Raw genomic sequence first — 19,708 nt, 5'->3', positions numbered from 1 at the left:
GAAACAGTGATGGAGTCTGATTCTGATAGCGAGTAATAGGAATCTGACACAGACAATGGTTGCGTTCCGAATCGCATACTTTCTACTATATAGTATGTAGAAAAAAGATTTAGGATGTCCCGATTCTTATGGCCAGATTTAGTATGGTTAGAAGTACCCGGATGTCCTACTTCATGCGGCCAAGATTGTTAGTGTTGAAAAGTGCATCCTATTTGGGCGATTCTGACCCACAATCCAGTGCGCACGTGAAGTGACGTAACATCGACGAAGCCTCCATATGAAAACAAACGGGGATGCGACGGATATAAAAGCAAGAGGCAAGATCAAGGCGCAATGTTATGATGAAATAAGAGAGTAAAGTATGTCCCAATAGTATGCCTACTGCATCCTAACTAGATTATTTTTATCGTCGGATGTAGTATGTAGAATAGAAAAAAGAAAGAGTATGAGATTCGGAATGCAACCACAGTGTCTGAAACCTCCATTAACGCGTAACAGGTGGGTCCCTGTACCATTCCAGTGGCTGCAGGAGTATATCTCTGTGTATGGGTGTTGGTGGGGCCAACTGAATTCTCCACTACTGAAAGTCAGAGGAAACATCCCAGCTCTGGAGGAGGATTCAGAGTAGGCCTAAATGAAAACAGTGCCACTTGAAAACCACTAGCCTTTTGCTCATAATGTCATAGGTCATGGATACACACACACACACACACACACACACACACACACACACACATACATACACACGTGCACACACACCCACATACACACACACACTCCTCAGGGTTAAAGCTAAAGGGAGAGGAAGGGGGGATTGTGACAGTGCTATCTAGTGGAAATAGCCTGTTTTTTCTCCATATGCCAAATATGGTCATAATGACGTAACATGGTGGAGAGTAGTAAAAATGATCAATTCCAAGGTAGAAGCCCAGATTGACACCAAGATATAAAAAAATGCATCAATTATGCTTTAATGGCAGTGTGTTGAAAAAATGGTGTTTGAATGGGTGTTAATGGACGTTTTATGGACCTTAGCAGTCTGAATGTAACTCTTGTTTGTATACAGTGTATTTTAGCCTTACTGTAGGAGCTGAGCTGGAAATAACATTATCATATAAAAATACACTTCCTTACCAGTTTTCATGCCATATGCATGAACACAGCCAAAATTATCCAAAAAAAGAAAAATGAAATGTCCGTAAAATGGACCAACGGGCCCTAAGGGTTGGCATACTAACCCATCTCTAGCGAATGTTTGTTTACGTTCAAAATAACCGCGGCATTATTTGATACTCAAGTGAGCATGTGGCTGGGCCGTTAAATCCAGTGTTAATACACAGCCTAGGCTCTGTAAACAGTCATGTTCCAGCTACGGTGGGCCCCCTTTGTTTACAAACCAGTTTACAGAGCCTATGATGTGTATTAACACAAGATTTTATTTTTACGGCACACAGGTAGCAGATCACGAGGAGATATTCACTGATTTTGAAAAAAAGTGATTTTGACAACAAGCGTTCTCCAGAATCACTGACCCAACTTTGACTTTGACTCAACTTGAAAAGCAGAAACGAGAAACATGAGGTGTGTGTGTGTGTGTGTGTGTGTGTGTGTGTGTGTGTGTGTGTGTGTGTGTGTGTGTGTGTGTGTGTGTGTGTGTGTGTGTGTGTGTGTGTGTGTGTGTGTGTGTGTGTCCGTCCGTGTTTGTTTGTATCCGTCCGTGTTTGTGTGTGTGTGTGTGTGTGTGTGTGTCCGTCCGTGTTTGTTTGTATCCGTCCGTGTTTGTGTGTGTGTGTGTGTGTGTGTGTGTGTCCGTCCGTGTTTGTTTGTATCCGACCGGTGTGTGTGTGTGTGTGTGTGTGTGTTTGTGTGTGTGTGTGCGTGCGTTGTGCATGCCTACATTTGTGTGTGTGTTTAAAAATATCCCAAACCTCATACACTGATATTGGCAGCAGAAGCTCTGAATGGCACCACTTCTAAACGCAGGTAACACAGCAACACATGCCAAAAATATTATGAATATGGAACTTCATCAATCACACTGACTCTGTGGAAGGCTTGTTGATTGTTTCCCCTTCTGGGTTTGTCCCTGTTCTTTGAGGTATGATAGCTGCATTAAAGATGTATTAACCTCTGTGCCTTATGAGTCAGGGGGCTATTTATCTTCCAAACAGGATGCTATTGCTATTATCGCAGTATCACACACTTACGTTGCGTTCCGAATCGCATACTTTCTACTATATAGTATGTAGAAAGAAGATTTAGGATGTCCCGATTCTTGTGGCCAGATTTAGGATGGTTAGAAGTACCCGGATGTCCTACTTCATGCGGCCAAGATTGTTAGTGTTGAAAAGTGCATCCTATTTGGGCGATTCTGACCCACAATCCAGTGCGCACGTGAAGTGACGTCACATCGACGAAGCCTCCATATGAAAACAAACGGGGATGCGACGGATATAAAAGCAAGAGGCAAGATCAAGGCGCAATGTTATGATGAAATAAGAGAGTAAAGTATGTCCCAATAGTATGCCTACTGCATCCTAACTAGATTATTTTTATCGTCGGATGTAGTATGTAGAATAGAAAAAAGAAAGAGTATGCGATTCGGAACGCAACGTCAATGAGCCAGTCTTTGGCCAGAGATGTATCTAAAGGATCTATCAGTGGACACAGCATGACTTTAAACTTTACCCTGCGTTCCGAATCGCATACTCTTTCTTGTTTCTATTCTACATACTACATCTGACCATACAAAGAATCTAGTTAGGATGCAGTACACTCTAAAAAGTGTATTTTTGAAAAGTTGAAGTAACGCACTGTTTTGAATAAGTCTGACTCAGTTTTCTGCTTTAGCGATGGCAACGTACTTTTGTGGATTACATCAAATTGAAATTGTACTGTACTACATAGACCTGACATTGACTTGCTTTTCTTATGCAAATGAAAGCGCTTCAATTAGGTTTTCCTGTCTAACGTCATGACGTGGACGTTTACGTCAACGTCTTTTTCAGCTAAAATTTTCCTGTGAAGCCGCCATGTTTTCTCCTCGCACTCGTCTCGCACACGGTCACGGCGCCCCAACAAAACGGTAAGTTTAATACAGACAAAGTAATGTTTTACAAATGAAATGTTAATTGTCGGATAATAAATGTTCTGCCTGTAATGGTTACAGTGTTTCGTCTTAAGGTTAACTAAGCTAAACTGAGCCGGACCAGCAAAGTCATGCTGTGTCCTTCAGGTTAGCTTATAGGTGAGTCAATCTAGGAAAAAAAAGGGCTTAACCCCAAAAAAATTGATACAAAAGGTTTTTCAATGGATTCCAGTAGTATTTGGTGTGCTGAATAACATACTAAAAGTCTACCAAAATCTACCCCCCAGAAAGCCCTCATTTCCAAGATGGCGGCCGAAATGGCGGCCGGGAGCTTGAAATGGCTATATCTCAAATTGAAAAAATGTTGCAAAGGAATTTTCAACTGATTTTGGTACCTCTGGACATGCTTACAAACATACTAAAAATCTAGGAAAATACACCTTCCGGAAAGGCTTAATTTTCAAGATGGCGTCCAAAATGGTGGCCGGCCAAGCTTAAAATGGCTATATATCTCAATAGAAAAAGATTATTCGAATGATTTTTAACTTGATTCTGGTACCTGCAAATATGCTTATGAACATACTAACAATCTAGGAAAATATACCTCCCAGAAAGGCTTCATTTTCATAATGGCGTCCAAAATGGCGGCCGGGAGCGTAGAATGGCTATATCTCAAATGGAAAATGTTACAAAAGAATGTCAACTGATTCTGGTACCTCTATACATTAATAAAGTGCGACAAATCTAGGTAAATATAACTGCTAGAAAGGCATCATTTTCAAAATGACTGCCTGTAAGCTTACATTGGTTAAATGGTTCAAATTGGTTACTATTCAAAATAGAAAGGTGGTGTTGTTGTTGAATAACATAAATGCCACACTTATTGTGGTCTTTATTCATCATCATCTTCGGGCTCCTCTGGAAGAAACTTGTTAAGTGGATTGTCACATTCCTTAAGTTGACATGGTCCACAGACAGTAGTACAAGGTAGTCCATATTTTCTGCAAGAACAGCGGAGTGTCTTGCAGGCAGTGGTACAGTTACAATGAATGACCTTCAAGAGACTGTCTGGAGCAACATTCGTTGTTGACATGAGTGGGACAAATCTATTGTCCTGCAGGCTCCACCCCCAGTTCAGGGCATCCATACCATCTTCTGTTCCCATCCAGACCATGACCTGGTAGTACGCTCTACGATTCAGTTGGTGGCAGACGTTCAGGCGTTACAGTTGATGAAGCTGAGACAACCTTCTTGCTGAAAATGTTATATCGCATTGCTGCAAGGGAATCTGTGCACTTTCCACCAAAGAGGACAGCCATTACTTGGCACCCAAGGTCATCAATCACCTCTGTGGTCTGGTTTGGGACAATGAATGCATTGGCACAAGATCGAAGGACGGGATCCCCTTTTACAAGCTTCTGGAAAGCAGTCTTTTTGCAAACCCCGAAGATCCGAGAAGTTGTGTCACAGCCAGTGAGAGCATGGATGAACATCAACTGAGAACACACATCATGTCCAAGTACTTCTTTTAAATGGTTTACGGCATACACTTTAAAACTGCCATCAGCTTTTGACTTGTCTGATCTGAAATATACGCCCTTACTATCTCTCTGTGCATAGTGAAGTAGTAAGACAAGGAGATCTGTATCTTCTCCAATCAGCGTAGTGGTGTGAAGAAGAGATGATTCCACTGCGGCCCTTACGATGTCTACATCAGCATCTCCAATTGAATTGACCACAGTGCAACCCCTTTCTTTCAGTTCATCGCTTATCATTTGGATCAGCCTTTGTTTATTCAGATCTCTTGACATGAACTCCTCCTTCTTACCTGAGAACTCTGTCTCAGCAGTGAAGTTGACAATGGGATGAATATTGTTTCCTCTTCTTTGATGTGTGTTGTCTTTAATGGATGGCCCATCCCCATAGCCATCGAACACAATGGTTGTAGCTGAGCCATAATGTTGGATGGTGAAGTCTGCATATGACTGCACAATTTTACTATAGCTTTGTCCGTGCTTCCATGGTATTCGGTGAAGGAGTGAACCTCCATCAAGAACATAATGATCTGTTTCTGGTACAGAATCTAGGATTGCATCACTTGCATGATCACAGATTGCGTGCGCAAGTTGTGGTTTATCAGCCTTGCGGAAGATGTTTCCAGCTTCAAAGAGGGCAGGAGGGAAAGGACTGAGTTCGTAACGCATAACCTCCTCCAATGATAGCTCTCCAGTTTGGGAGACAATCAGGAAACGTTGAAAAAGAAGTGCAAAATCAATTGTTCGATCAGGAGCAACCTTGATAGACGATTTTTGTCCAAGGGTTATGGCTTTATCCTTTCTACTAAATGAGAACGTGAATGCAGGCTGTCCAATCATTTTGTGCATGATATTGCGTCCAACAGAGTCATAATCATGCACGTTCACTCCGTCCTCAGCAACAACACCTGTAACAACATTCCTTAAAGAAGAGTCTGGAGAGAAAGGTGACCATATAGCAAGTTTTGAAGTGATCTTCTCCAGGTCAGCAGCATCCCTTTTCATCCTTGCCTCTGTTGAGTCCTTGTGCTGTTCTGATGTTGTGTATGTCTGGTTTGTGAACTCCTGCATTGCGGTGTTGTACTGTGATGTTATGCACTTTGACATGGTCCAAAGGGCTCTCTGATTGTCAGTCATTCCACTTCCATGCGTCTTCAATGACCTCATCAATGTCGTCTCGATGACAAGATCTGAGCTGAAGCCTTCCACATCAACAACGTTAACAGGCAGGATATCCCCGGTTCATTTTAGCCGTAAAGCCACAGGGCTTTTCTGTGCGGCGGCTCACACTGGCGAGGTGTCACTGTGAATGACACCGTTACCCACCGTCACGGAGTTTCAACTGGCAACTCGCTATTTCGCTCACGCAAGGCTTTTGTGTTTCGATTTAACATCAGTCTTGGGCGAGTACTTTAACTTTATGCTGAATAAACCATTGCATTGCAATCGCTGAAAGCGAAAGTGTTTGGGTGGGGGCACAGAAGGGTTCGCTGCATTTACCACACAAGACACGGCGTGCGACACAATAATCAATTTATTACGATTATCTTGTTTTCATGATCGAGGGACGCCAAAATCGTAATCGAAATTGAATTTCAATTAATCGCCCAGCCCTCCCCTATACCATCAGGCAGTCATTTTGAAAATGACGCCTTTCTAGCAGTTATATTTACCTAGATTTGTCGCACTTTCTTAATGTATAGAGGTACCAGAATCAGTTGAAACATTCTTTTGTAACATTTTCCATTTGAGATATAGCCATTCTACGCTCCCGGCCGCCATTTTGGACACCATTATGAAAATGAAGCCTTTCTGGGAGGTATATTTTCCTAGATTGTTAGTATGGTCATAAGCATATTTGCAGGTACCAGAATCAAGTGAAAAATCATTTGAATAATATTTTTCTATTGAGATATATAGCCATTTTAAGCTTGGCCAGCCACCATTTTGGACGCCATCTTGAAAATGAAGCCTTTCCGGAAGGTGTATTTTCCTAGATTTTTAGTATGTTTGTAAGCATGTCCAGAGGTACCAAAATCAGTTGAAAATTCCTTTGCAACATTTTTTCAATTTGAGATATAGCCATTTCAAGCTACCCGCCGCCATTTCGGCCGCCATCTTGGAAATGAGGGCTTTCTGGGGGGTAGATTTTGGTAGACTTTTAGTATGTTATTCAGCACACCAAATACTACTGGAATCCATTGAAAAACCTTTTGTATCAATTTTTTTGGGGTTAAGCCCTTTTTTTCCCTAGATTGACTCACCTAGGTGTGAGTCAAATGTTGCAAAGGAATTTTCAACTGATTTTGGTACCTCTGGACATGCTTACAAACATACTAAAAATCTAGGAAAATACACCTTCCGGAAAGGCTTCATTTTCAAGATGGCGTCCAAAATGGTGGCTGGCCAAGCTTAAAATGGCTATATATCTCAATAGAAAAATATTATTCAAATGATTTTTCACTTGATTCTGGTACCTGCAAATATGCTTATGACCATACTAACAATCTAGGAAAATATACCTCCCAGAAAGGCTTCATTTTCATAATGGTGTCCAAAATGGCGGCCGGGAGCGTAGAATGGCTATATCTCAAATGGAAAATGTTACAAAAGAATGTTTCAACTGATTCTGGTACCTCTATACATTAAGAAAGTGCGACAAATCTAGGTAAATATAACTGCTAGAAAGGCGTCATTTTCAAAATGACTGCCTGATGGTATAGGGGAGGGCTGGGCGATTAATTGAAATTCAATTTCGATTACGATTTTGGCGTCCCTCGATCATGAAAACAAGATAATCGTAATAAATTGATTATTGTGTCGCACGCCGTGTCTTGTGTGGTAAATGCAGCGAACCCTTCTGTGCCCCCACCCAAACACTTTCGCTTTCAGCGATTGCAATGCAATGGTTTATTCAGCATAAAGTTAAAGTACTCGCCCAAGACTGATGTTAAATCGAAACACAAAAGCCTTGCGTGAGCGAAATAGCGAGTTGCCAGTTGAAACTCCGTGACGGTGGGTAACGGTGTCATTCACAGTGACACCTCGCCAGTGTGAGCCGCCGCACAGAAAAGCCCTGTGGCTTTACGGCTAAAATGAACCGGGGATATCCTGCCTGTTAACGTTGTTGATGTGGAAGGCTTCAGCTCAGATCTTGTCATCGAGACGACATTGATGAGGTCATTGAAGACGCATGGAAGTGGAATGACTGACAATCAGAGAGCCCTTTGGACCATGTCAAAGTGCATAACATCACAGTACAACACCGCAATGCAGGAGTTCACAAACCAGACATACACAACATCAGAACAGCACAAGGACTCAACAGAGGCAAGGATGAAAAGGGATGCTGCTGACCTGGAGAAGATCACTTCAAAACTTGCTATATGGTCACCTTTCTCTCCAGACTCTTCTTTAAGGAATGTTGTTACAGGTGTTGTTGCTGAGGACGGAGTGAACGTGCATGATTATGACTCTGTTGGACGCAATATCATGCACAAAATGATTGGACAGCCTGCATTCACGTTCTCATTTAGTAGAAAGGATAAAGCCATAACCCTTGGACAAAAATCGTCTATCAAGGTTGCTCCTGATCGAACAATTGATTTTGCACTTCTTTTTCAACGTTTCCTGATTGTCTCCCAAACTGGAGAGCTATCATTGGAGGAGGTTATGCGTTACGAACTCAGTCCTTTCCCTCCTGCCCTCTTTGAAGCTGGAAACATCTTCCGCAAGGCTGATAAACCACAACTTGCGCACGCAATCTGTGATCATGCAAGTGATGCAATCCTAGATTCTGTACCAGAAACAGATCATTATGTTCTTGATGGAGGTTCACTCCTTCACCGAATACCATGGAAGCACGGACAAAGCTATAGTAAAATTGTGCAGTCATATGCAGACTTCACCATCCAACATTATGGCTCAGCTACAACCATTGTGTTCGATGGCTATGGGGATGGGCCATCCATTAAAGACAACACACATCAAAGAAGAGGAAACAATATTCATCCCATTGTCAACTTCACTGCTGAGACAGAGTTCTCAGGTAAGAAGGAGGAGTTCATGTCAAGAGATCTGAATAAACAAAGGCTGATCCAAATGATAAGCGATGAACTGAAAGAAAGGGGTTGCACTGTGGTCAATTCAATTGGAGATGCTGATGTAGACATCGTAAGGGCCGCAGTGGAATCATCTCTTCTTCACACCACTACGCTGATTGGAGAAGATACAGATCTCCTTGTCTTACTACTTCACTATGCACAGAGAGATAGTAAGGGCGTATATTTCAGATCAGACAAGTCAAAAGCTGATGGCAGTTTTAAAGTGTATGCCGTAAACCATTTAAAAGAAGTACTTGGACATGATGTGTGTTCTCAGTTGATGTTCATCCATGCTCTCACTGGCTGTGACACAACTTCTCGGATCTTCGGGGTTTGCAAAAAGACTGCTTTCCAGAAGCTTGTAAAAGGGGATCCCGTCCTTCGATCTTGTGCCAATGCATTCATTGTCCCAAACCAGACCACAGAGGTGATTGATGACCTTGGGTGCCAAGTAATGGCTGTCCTCTTTGGTGGAAAGTGCACAGATTCCCTTGCAGCAATGCGATATAACATTTTCAGCAAGAAGGTTGTCTCAGCTTCATCAACTGTAACGCCTGAACGTCTGCCACCAACTGAATCGTAGAGCGTACTACCAGGTCATGGTCTGGATGGGAACAGAAGATGGTATGGATGCCCTGAACTGGGGGTGGAGCCTGCAGGACAATAGATTTGTCCCACTCATGTCAACAACGAATGTTGCTCCAGACAGTCTCTTGAAGGTCATTCATTGTAACTGTACCACTGCCTGCAAGACACTCCGCTGTTCTTGCAGAAAATATGGACTACCTTGTACTACTGTCTGTGGACCATGTCAACTTAAGGAATGTGACAATCCACTTAACAAGTTTCTTCCAGAGGAGCCCGAAGATGATGATGAATAAAGACCACAATAAGTGTGGCATTTATGTTATTCAACAACAACACCACCTTTCTATTTTGAATAGTAACCAATTTGAACCATTTAACCAATGTAAGCTTACAGGCAGTCATTTTGAAAATGATGCCTTTCTAGCAGTTATATTTACCTAGATTTGTCGCACTTTATTAATGTATAGAGGTACCAGAATCAGTTGACATTCTTTTGTAACATTTTCCATTTGAGATATAGCCATTCTACGCTCCCGGCCGCCATTTTGGACGCCATTATGAAAATGAAGCCTTTCTGGGAGGTATATTTTCCTAGATTGTTAGTATGTTCATAAGCATATTTGCAGGTACCAGAATCAAGTTAAAAATCATTCGAATAATCTTTTTCTATTGAGATATATAGCCATTTTAAGCTTGGCCGGCCACCATTTTGGACGCCATCTTGAAAATTAAGCCTTTCCGGAAGGTGTATTTTCCTAGATTTTTAGTATGTTTGTAAGCATGTCCAGAGGTACCAAAATCAGTTGAAAATTCCTTTGCAACATTTTTTCAATTTGAGATATAGCCATTTCAAGCTCCCGGCCGCCATTTCGGCCGCCATCTTGGAAATGAGGGCTTTCTGGGGGGTAGATTTTGGTAGACTTTTAGTATGTTATTCAGCACACCAAATACTACTGGAATCCATTGAAAAACCTTTTGTATCAATTTTTTTGGGGTTAAGCCCTTTTTTTTCCTAGATTGACTCACCTATACGTTTCTCGGTGGTTAAAGCATTCACCAGTCCAGCTCATATTAGTTTGCTATATCGCAGCAGACTGTTTTCTCCTTCTATACCACATTTGGCTTAACATTGAAATGAAACGCCACTCCCTTAGTTAATATTAATGCATTTTTAATTTTCTTTTCATGATTCTTTCCCTGATTGGTGGTGGTTACTTCAGGCCGGGACACAAATAATTGAACTACCCAAAGGTAAGTTAAACTGCAGTATTGAGTGCTAAATACAGTGCTATTTATAAGGCTTCAATGTGGCTGTGTGTAGCCACATTCAGTTTACCACGCAGGGTTAGAGTACAAGTTACTGCACCCTGCCAATGGCATGTCTTTTTTTATGTCAGGCAAATTGTTTTTCCAGTTCAGCCACAGTCCTTTTTAAAGCCATTTGTAGCCCTCATTATAAAAGTGTGCGAAGGATTCTCGTCAGAAGGATTAAACAGTGTGAAAATGAAAACTCATGTTGGGGAGGTGATAGTCTCGCAAAGCCAGACCAAACTACAGCAAGTAGTATGGTCTGGAAGCATGCCGTTTAGAGCCGTCTATTCGGGGGGGGAAACTGGGCTGGCCTGTTTTTATTTCTTTAAACCAATCACAATCATCTACGGCGGGGCTAGCCCCGGGAAGCAGCCAATGGAGGCGTAGCGTTGTTAGCCGACGCCAGCGCTTAGACGCTGGCGGAAACGGTTCAGCCAGACTAGGGAGGTGATGATAAGAAAAATGTAGTCAGGTGACACAGCTTTGTTGTGACAAATGGCCATAAAAAGCTTATAGCCACTTTCAAAACAGTGGCAAAGTGCTGTAGAGCATAATAACACATTTAATACTGAGATTGTATACAGAGTGAAGTAATTTGCATTTTCTTTTATTAATTCACTATTTGTTTTAGATCCATTCTGAGTTCCTGTGGTTCATGGCTGTTCCTGGGTCCATGGCCCAGTTACAGTCACTCCAGTCAGCCGATCAAAGGTGGATCAACAGGCCAAATGACGGACACTTTGGACCAGGTACATCTGGAGCATCAAACAAAACAAGTTTCCTTGGTAGCTTAGAGGGTGTCAGAGTTTCCCTATCTTTTACAGATACATAACAAGGGCAGACCATTATAGTGTCTTTAATATATGCAGCTCATGTTTCACCATCACACCATTGAGCTTACATTTATTTTCTAATGAAACTCTGGCATTACAAATGTCCATTTATTTTTAAATAAATTGTAGGATTTAAGTTTTAAGAGTGTCTTCGATTATGAAACTGATTGAATTGAAAATTAATCAATATCATGTTGTCCTAGACTGACGACATTCTTCTTCGGAGGGAGTGTGTACCGAAAGCCTTCATCATCTGCCTCGGAGAGGATGCAGATGACTTGATCAAGGAATATCCGGTAAGCTTCAACAGTTACACTTTTATGCAGGTTGAACAGGTGTTATAAAGTTTGGTCTACTTACGAGCGTAGTTCACGTCAACCGGGTAACTTTAATCTTTCATCACTCGTCCATGGCTGTGACTCATGCCCAACGGTGACTCTGCGCGTGTGTGTGTGTATTAGTGTGCGCGCGCATGTTTGTCTGCAGTGCCGATACACACACACACACACACAGAGGGACAGACAGATTCGGCAGACTAGCTTTTATCATCCCCAAATAGTTTGTAAAATTAATAAATGCGTGTCTCCAGAACATATTTAAAAACTGTATTAGCGGGGGGAGAGAGAGAAAGGTTTTCGTTTATTGATTTTACCTAAATGGTTTTGATTTACTAACCGGTTACACATGTACACGTGCACACCCCTACTCTAGATTGCAACAAATATGCAAAACATGATTAGAAATTATTTGATGTACTGTTGTACATTCATACGATAGAGGTACTAGTATAGTGAAAAAGTAAGTCAAGGGCCCTGAAAAAAATACAGATAAAATCAAGACACAAAGTATACTTGAATTACTCATTAGAATAATTAGTGCATTTTCACAAAAATGGACTCAAGACTAATGCCAGTGATATTATTGTACCATACAAGGTTCATAGTTAGTTACTGCATACAAGTGCAAATTGATGACAGTGATGTTTTGTGTCATGTACTGTAGGACTCTGGAGCAGCTCGCCATTGCAGAGTTTGTCTTTCGAAAGCATGGGGAAGGACCGCAGGAGCCACCTGAAAACATGGGCCTCTTCATCGAGGGTGTGGAGGTTTTGCATGGACTGACCTGAACCTAGCTTTTCCAGCACCCCTTTCTTTCACTTTTGAGGTGCTCCAGAAAATCATCATGCATCTCAAGCAACATAAGATGTCCCCCAAAGTCTAAAATCTGTATGGCAGACTTGAAAACAGTGACTACACATGAGAGACAAATATTCTTCAAACCACAAGGTGATATACACACATTTTGTCACACGTTTTTGGAAGAGCAGGTGAAAGGTTCCATTTTTGTTTCGATATGGTCCAAAAAGAACAAAACACACTGGCTGTAGAGCAGAATCTATGTTTAGCACGCACAAGAATACATAACTTTGGTGTTTTTGATGGTTTTATGCATTACTATGCACAGAGTTTGTCAGATTTAAAACTGTAAAATAAGTTCCTTTTTATATTTACAGAAATCTCAATATTTATTATCACTTATAAGTAAAACCATTTTTGGAATAATTTTTTCAAACTTATTTTTAAATATTAGGTGAAATGTTGAGATGGTATCATATTGACTTGGAGGATTTGTATAACTTTAACTGGCGGCTGCCAGAAACAAGGAAAAAAGGACAACTTGCATTACACACCGTGTTTGTCTGATTTAAAACTGTAAAAAAAGAAAAAAACCTGTGAGTCATTACATTGAGAAACTATCAATATTTCAGCTTAGTATAAACATATTTGGATTTACTTTTTCAAACATATTTCAAAATTAAAGGTGAAATGGTGATAGTATATTTATAATGACTTACAAGATCTTTTTTATTTTTATTTTTATTTTTTTAAAGGTGAAGTCACCGATTCCTGAGACTGCTTGTAGTCCTAATCACTTTCTCAAAAATCTGTAAATATATCCTCACGATCTGTCAGTATTTTTGCGCTGAAAACCAATTCAGTGTCTTCCATTACACTGCCTATGCTCTGTAAACGGGCATGTGGCTCTCCGGTGGGCCCCTTTTGTTAACATACCCTTTGTTTACATACCAGTTTGCTGAGCCTAGGCTGTTTTTTTCACCACACAATTTAAAACTATGTAAAAAAAAATACCAAAAGTGATTTGACAACAAGCGGTCTCCAGAATCCCTGACTCCACCTTAAACTGACGGCTGCCAGAAACATGGAAAAGGCTTACCTGCATTACACTGGTTGTCTGGTTTAAAACTGTAAAATAATTTTTCCTTTCCCATGTTAAATTACACTGTGACTATACTGGCTATAGCTGGTTATAATGGATTCTATATTGGAAAGATATGGGAAATATGTTGCTTGCCCGACTGTTATACACTGAAATGTGTTCGAAGGTATTGGCACGTTGTTTTCTACTTTCATTCAATAAAGTATATTAAAACAAACTGATTTGAAAATGTGATTTTATTTTAGAAGCAATTTTAAGTTGAATAAACTTAAATAAATTATGTGTTACCGGTTGCCTTAATTCAATTAAGTTGGTCCAACTTCTTCTTCTTTTAGGTTCTACGGAAGCAATATTTTACTTTAGGATTAATCAAGAAATTGAGTCAGAAAACACTGAAATTTTAAGTTGTCGTCCCTTAATTTTAAGTTGGATTAATGCAAACTTTTGATTTGAAAACAAACAAACTATTAAGTTGATCTCACTTAAAACAATTGTGTAAGTGTAACTTACATTCTTTATTTCAATAAACTTAATTCAATCCTGTGTTACCGGTTGCCCTAATTCAATTAAGTTGGTTCAACTTTTTTCTTTTTAGAGTGTAGGCATACTATTGGGACATACTTTTACTCATTTATTTCATCATAACATTGCGCCTTGATCTTGCCTCTTGCTTTTGTATCCGTCGCATCCCCGGTTGTTTTCATATAGAGGCTTCATCGATGTGACGTCACTTCACGTGCGCACTGGATTGTGGGTCAGAATCGCCCAAATAGGATGCACTTTTCACCACTAAAAATCTTGGGCGGATGAAGTAGGACATCCGGGTACTTCTAACCATCCTAAATCTGGCCTTCCAAATTCCTTCGTGATTTTCTCTACTTATGACATCTATTGCAGCATGTCCGTCCTGGGAGAGGGATCCCTTACTCTGTCGACTCTCCCTGAGATTTCTTAAATTTTTTTTTATTCCCGGTAAAGGGTTTTTACTGGGAGTTTTTTCTCAGCCGAGCTAAGGGTGTAAGGGCAGGGTGTCATATTGTATCATATTGTATCATATTGTATGAAATGTAAAGCCCACTGAGACAAATGTATTTGTGATTTTGGGCTATACAAATAAAACTGATTTGATTTGGCCACAAGAATCGGGACATCGGGGGCTCAATAATTAAGATGAATTGAAAGTTTCCTCGTAGCACCTTTAACCTCCATTTAAAAAGTGTGAACTGTCCTGTTAGTGGCCATGTGGGTAACATCCCATCTGCTTTTCTGTCTGTCTGGACTCAGATTGTAACAGAGGTGCAGAGACATGACCCTGAGCTGTCATTGTTTTCATGCTGACACCCTCCTACACTGCAAAAAATATAAATATATTCAAAATAGTATATTGTGGGGCGCTCCGGTGGTGTAGTGGATAGAGCGTGTACCATATTGGCTCCGGCCTTTCGTTGCAGTGGTCGTGGGTTCAAATCCGACCCATGGACCTTTACTGCAGGTCATCCCCCCTCTCTCTCTCTCTCTCTCTCTCTCTCTCTCTCTCTCTCTCTCTTTCTCTCTCTCTCCCCATTTCAACTCTGTACTATCTAATAAAGCTTGGAAATGCCAAAAAATTGTCAAAAAAAAGCTACACACTGCAGCTTTAATGGCAGGTGTAAAAAGGGTTAATTCAGCATCTTGAATTCGACAGTGTATGAAACTGTGCAAATACTTATTTATAGTTTAGGCGCAGGAACCGAGAAATATGGTGTGATTATATTACTGTCTGGTTTATGGCTGTTGTATATGTTTGCACACACACACACACACACACAGACACACACACACACACACACAGACACACACACACATTAAAATACACACACACGCACACTCACACACAGACACACACATTCAAATACACACACACAAACTGACAGGGGAAACACACACACACACTGAGAGAGAGAGAGAGAGAGACACACACACACACACACACACCAACCCACACCCAAACACACACGCATTCATACACACTAACACACACACACACACACACACACACAGACACACACACACACACACACACACACACACACACACACACACACACACACAGGTGCAGGCACTATGACGACATTGCACCGTAAATGCAGCATGGACACAATCTTAAATCATCTTGTGGATTTCGCTGCAAAATATAGTGACGCTGCTGCAGACACAAACACAAACACTGGGAGATTCATACACACACACACACACACACACACACACACACACACACACAGACGTCCACACACACACATTTGTCCCCACCCGTAGCCCACCCCCTGCAAACCTACCGTTCCATACGCCATGATGTAATGCTATCAGACCCCTCCCTTCCTTTCCACACACACACACACACACACACACACACACACACACACACACACACACACACACACACACACACTCCTTTTCCCTTCATTCTATTGGTGGCTCCCGTCTGCATCTGCAGCTCTGACTCCCCCTCCACACACACACACACACACACTCATGCTCTCTCTCTCTCTCACACACCACACACACACATGCTCTCTCTCTCTCTCTCTCTCACACACACACACACTTCCATGCTCTCTCTCTCTCTCACACACACGCACTCCCATGCTCTCTCTCTCTCTCTCACACACACACACTTCCATGCTCTCTCTCTCTCTCTCTCTCTCTCACACACACACACACACACACACACACACACACACACATGCTCTTACACATACAGTACCAGGGGGATTCCTCCGCTACTGCAATACACGGTGAGTCTCTGTTCATTTTCTCTCATGACAGCCGGCGATTGTGGTTTTTAAAATCAGACAAAAGCATGAAAAGGGAGGCTGGTCTTTTTGCTTTGCACACACACACACACACACACACACACACACACACACGCACGCACACACACACACACACACACACACACACACACACACACACACACACACACACGCACACACAGACACACACACACACACACACAGATTTGTCGGACACACACCGGCATTTGCTGCAGCCTTGAAGGAGAGGCTCGCAGCTGAGTTTGTGCAGGGAGTAATGAGGCGTGTGTGTGTGTGTGTGTGTGTGTGTGTGTGTGTGTGTGTGTGTGTGTGTGTGTGTGTGTGTGTGTGTGTGTGTGTGTGTGTGTGTGTGTGTGTGTGTGTGTGTGTGTGTGTGTGTGTGTGTGTGCTCCGTTACTACAGATACCGGTCAGTTGGGCGCTGCACGGGTGCCATGGCGATAGATTGCATTCAGTTCAGTCAGCAGTCTTGGCTCATTGTGTGTGTGTGTGTGTGTGTGTGTGTGTGTGTGTGTGTGTGTGTGTGTGTGTGTGTGTGTGTGTATGCAGGTGCAGCCTGATTTATTATGCCTTAGGGTGTTATTTATGTGTGTGTGTGTGTGTGTGTGTGTGTGTGTGTGTGTGTGTGTGTGTGTGTGTGTGTGTGTCGTGTGTGTGTGTGTGTTTATATGTGGGTGTGTGTGTGTGTGTGTGTGTGTGTGTGTGTGGTTTTCCTCTTTGAAAAATGCAAAATCACCTTCCTTTTCTAGGAAACGCAAAAAAAAAATATTTAAAAAAAAACGGTTTTAAGCTGAATTTTATGAATGCAAACGAAAGCTACGATTGCATTGAGTTATTCTGATGGTGTAGTGTTGAAATACTGGCTCTCATACCCAACTGACAGTCTCATTGTGTTCGTATAGATTTTTTGTTGTTGTGTCGGTGAGAAAACAGGGTGTGTGCTTCATGTGGTGACATTTGGACAGTGTACATACTCCTTCCACAGTATGTACACTGGGCCAACGGCGTAGGTTTAATTTTTAATAGTGTTAAAGCTGCAGTGTGTAGAATTTTGGGTTTTATTTCCTAGCAGATGTTGTAGAAAGTAATTATAATATCCATGAGTACATTTAATTTAGTGCATAATAGCTGAAAAAAATGTTTTGAATTATTTTTTTTTCCCTTAGAAAGGGTCTCATATATGTCCATATTTCTGCATATTTTGGACCAAGGCCTAGTGCCGCCATCTTGAAAGTGTCATAGTTGGAATGTCATCAGGTGCATTGTTTAAAATTTAGAATTGTTCTTGTCCTTGAAGGCCACTGTAGCTTCTGTTATTATTCGAAAGGGTTGGGGTTACCCAGGGAGCGTTGCATTCTAGAACTTTATAGAACTTTCTTGATGATGTCATATTACACACTGCACCTTTAATACACAGCCTAGGCTCTGTAAACTAGGCATGTTACTAGCTAGATTATAGGCATTTAAAAGGTGGAGTCAGTGATTCTGGAGAACGCTTGTTGTCAAAATCAGTGAATATTTCCTCATGATCCGCTACCTGTCTGTCCGTACAGTGTTAATACTCAGCCTAGGCTCTGTAAACGGGCATGTAAACAAAGGGTATGTTAACAAAGGGGTCAACCGTATGTTCATGGTAACATCAACCTTCCTAATGGACTATAGAGGGAAATTAGACCCCAGGCTACAATCTAGCACATTAACGTGTACTGCATATGTTCATTATTGTGTATTGTCCTGAAATGAATAAGTAGCTAGCAACATACCTGTTTACAGAGACTATAGGGTGTGAATTAATGCTAGATTTCTTTTCAGTTTACACACAGTACAGACAGGTAGCAGATTGTGAGGAGATATTCACTGATTAAGACAGTGTGTGTGTGTGTGTGTGTGTGTGTGTGTGTGTGTGTGTGTGTGTGTGTGTGTGTGTGTGTGTGTGTGTGTGTGTGTGTGTCTTGTTCTGTTGTTAATATGTTAATACACAGCCTAGGCCTTGTAGATCTGTTTTATAAACAAAGGGTGTGTCCACCATAGCTAGCTAAGGGCGCACTCACACTAGTGCCGTTTGCATGTTCCGTGCTCAGCACGATTCAGCACGATTCCCCCCCCTCCCCACTCCCCCCGCAGGCCCGTGCTCACACTGCTCGTGGCCTGGGCACACTTGCACCTTGCCTACGTCACCGTGCGCGTTTAGGATTTGGAGCGTAGTCTTGTAGGCTATACGACTGTTTGTGAATATTTTCATCCGGCCAAATTTGCATCAAATATTCCACTTCCACATTAGAGCAACGAGAATCCTTAAGCTATTGTTTTTTTTTTTAAATGTAGCCTTGACGTAATAGGTCGCGGTGGACAGTCTCATATTTGTGCAGCACGCTGTTTATTATTAATATAACGGCCCGTCATCAGACCATATGTATCCGGATGGTTTTGTACACATCGATCGCTCCATCAAATCCAAGTCAGAACTTTTTGTATGGGCAGAGATCGTTTTTTTAAGTGTCTTTATAAAGTTTCTTGTTAAACCTTAGTGTAGGCTACTGTTTCCTTATCACCGGGCCGCGGTGTGTTGTTTTGGGTGCGTCTCCACCGCCATGCGTAAATGCAGTTATGACAGCTGACGGGAGGAAAAAGAAAAAAAATCATCTGACGAACGTGAGTAAACACGAAAACCTTTTTGCTGTGCTTTCTGAGCCGACCTAATTAGCTCTCTCCCTCTTTTATTAGCCCACACCTAGGCTTACACACACGTTAATTCTCACACATTATAGCTACAAGTCCAAGTGGTGGGCAATTCTGGTGCCGACTAGTAAGGCAGCGGACGTTAACGGACAATGCATCCTTAATAAATTCACGTCAGGAACGCCGCCTGTGCGCTTGCTTGTGCGCGTGTCATCTCATTAGCATCTGTACTTTGGCCACGGCACACCTCTCCCAGGTGGCCGTGGCCAAGGGGCTGTTCCGTGCTGGAATACGGTTGGCGTGGTCACACTAGCCAAACGTTCTAGACTTTAGTATGCTAATAAGCTTTGGCACGGGGCCGCGGCCCTAGTGTGAGTGGCCCCTAATATACCAGTTTACAGAACCTAGGCTGTCTTGGCTCATTGTGTGTGTGTGTGTGTGTGTGTGTGTGTGTGTGTGTGTGTGTGTGTGTGTGTGTGTGTGTGTGTGTGTGTGTGTGTGTGTGTGTTCAGTATTGATTG

At 41.9% G+C, this 19,708-nt stretch overlaps 1 long non-coding RNA gene across 1 annotated transcript; it reads left to right on the top strand.

Annotated features, from left to right (window-relative positions):
- Positions 1-2,984: 2,984 nt before the first annotated feature.
- On the top strand, positions 2,985-12,914 carry LOC307248582. The gene is made up of 5 exons (XR_013844793.1): positions 2,985-3,085; positions 10,535-10,565; positions 11,257-11,374; positions 11,662-11,754; positions 12,461-12,914. It is a non-coding gene; the product is annotated as an uncharacterized lncRNA (long non-coding RNA).
- Positions 12,915-19,708: the final 6,794 nt, after the last annotated feature.

Source organism: Ammodytes marinus, assembly GCF_949987685.1.
Source record: "Ammodytes marinus genome assembly, chromosome: 1".
NCBI classification, from domain to species: domain Eukaryota; kingdom Metazoa; phylum Chordata; class Actinopteri; order Uranoscopiformes; family Ammodytidae; genus Ammodytes; species Ammodytes marinus.
Note: the sequence above shows the minus strand (reverse complement) of the source record. Positions and strands in the feature narration are given on the sequence as shown.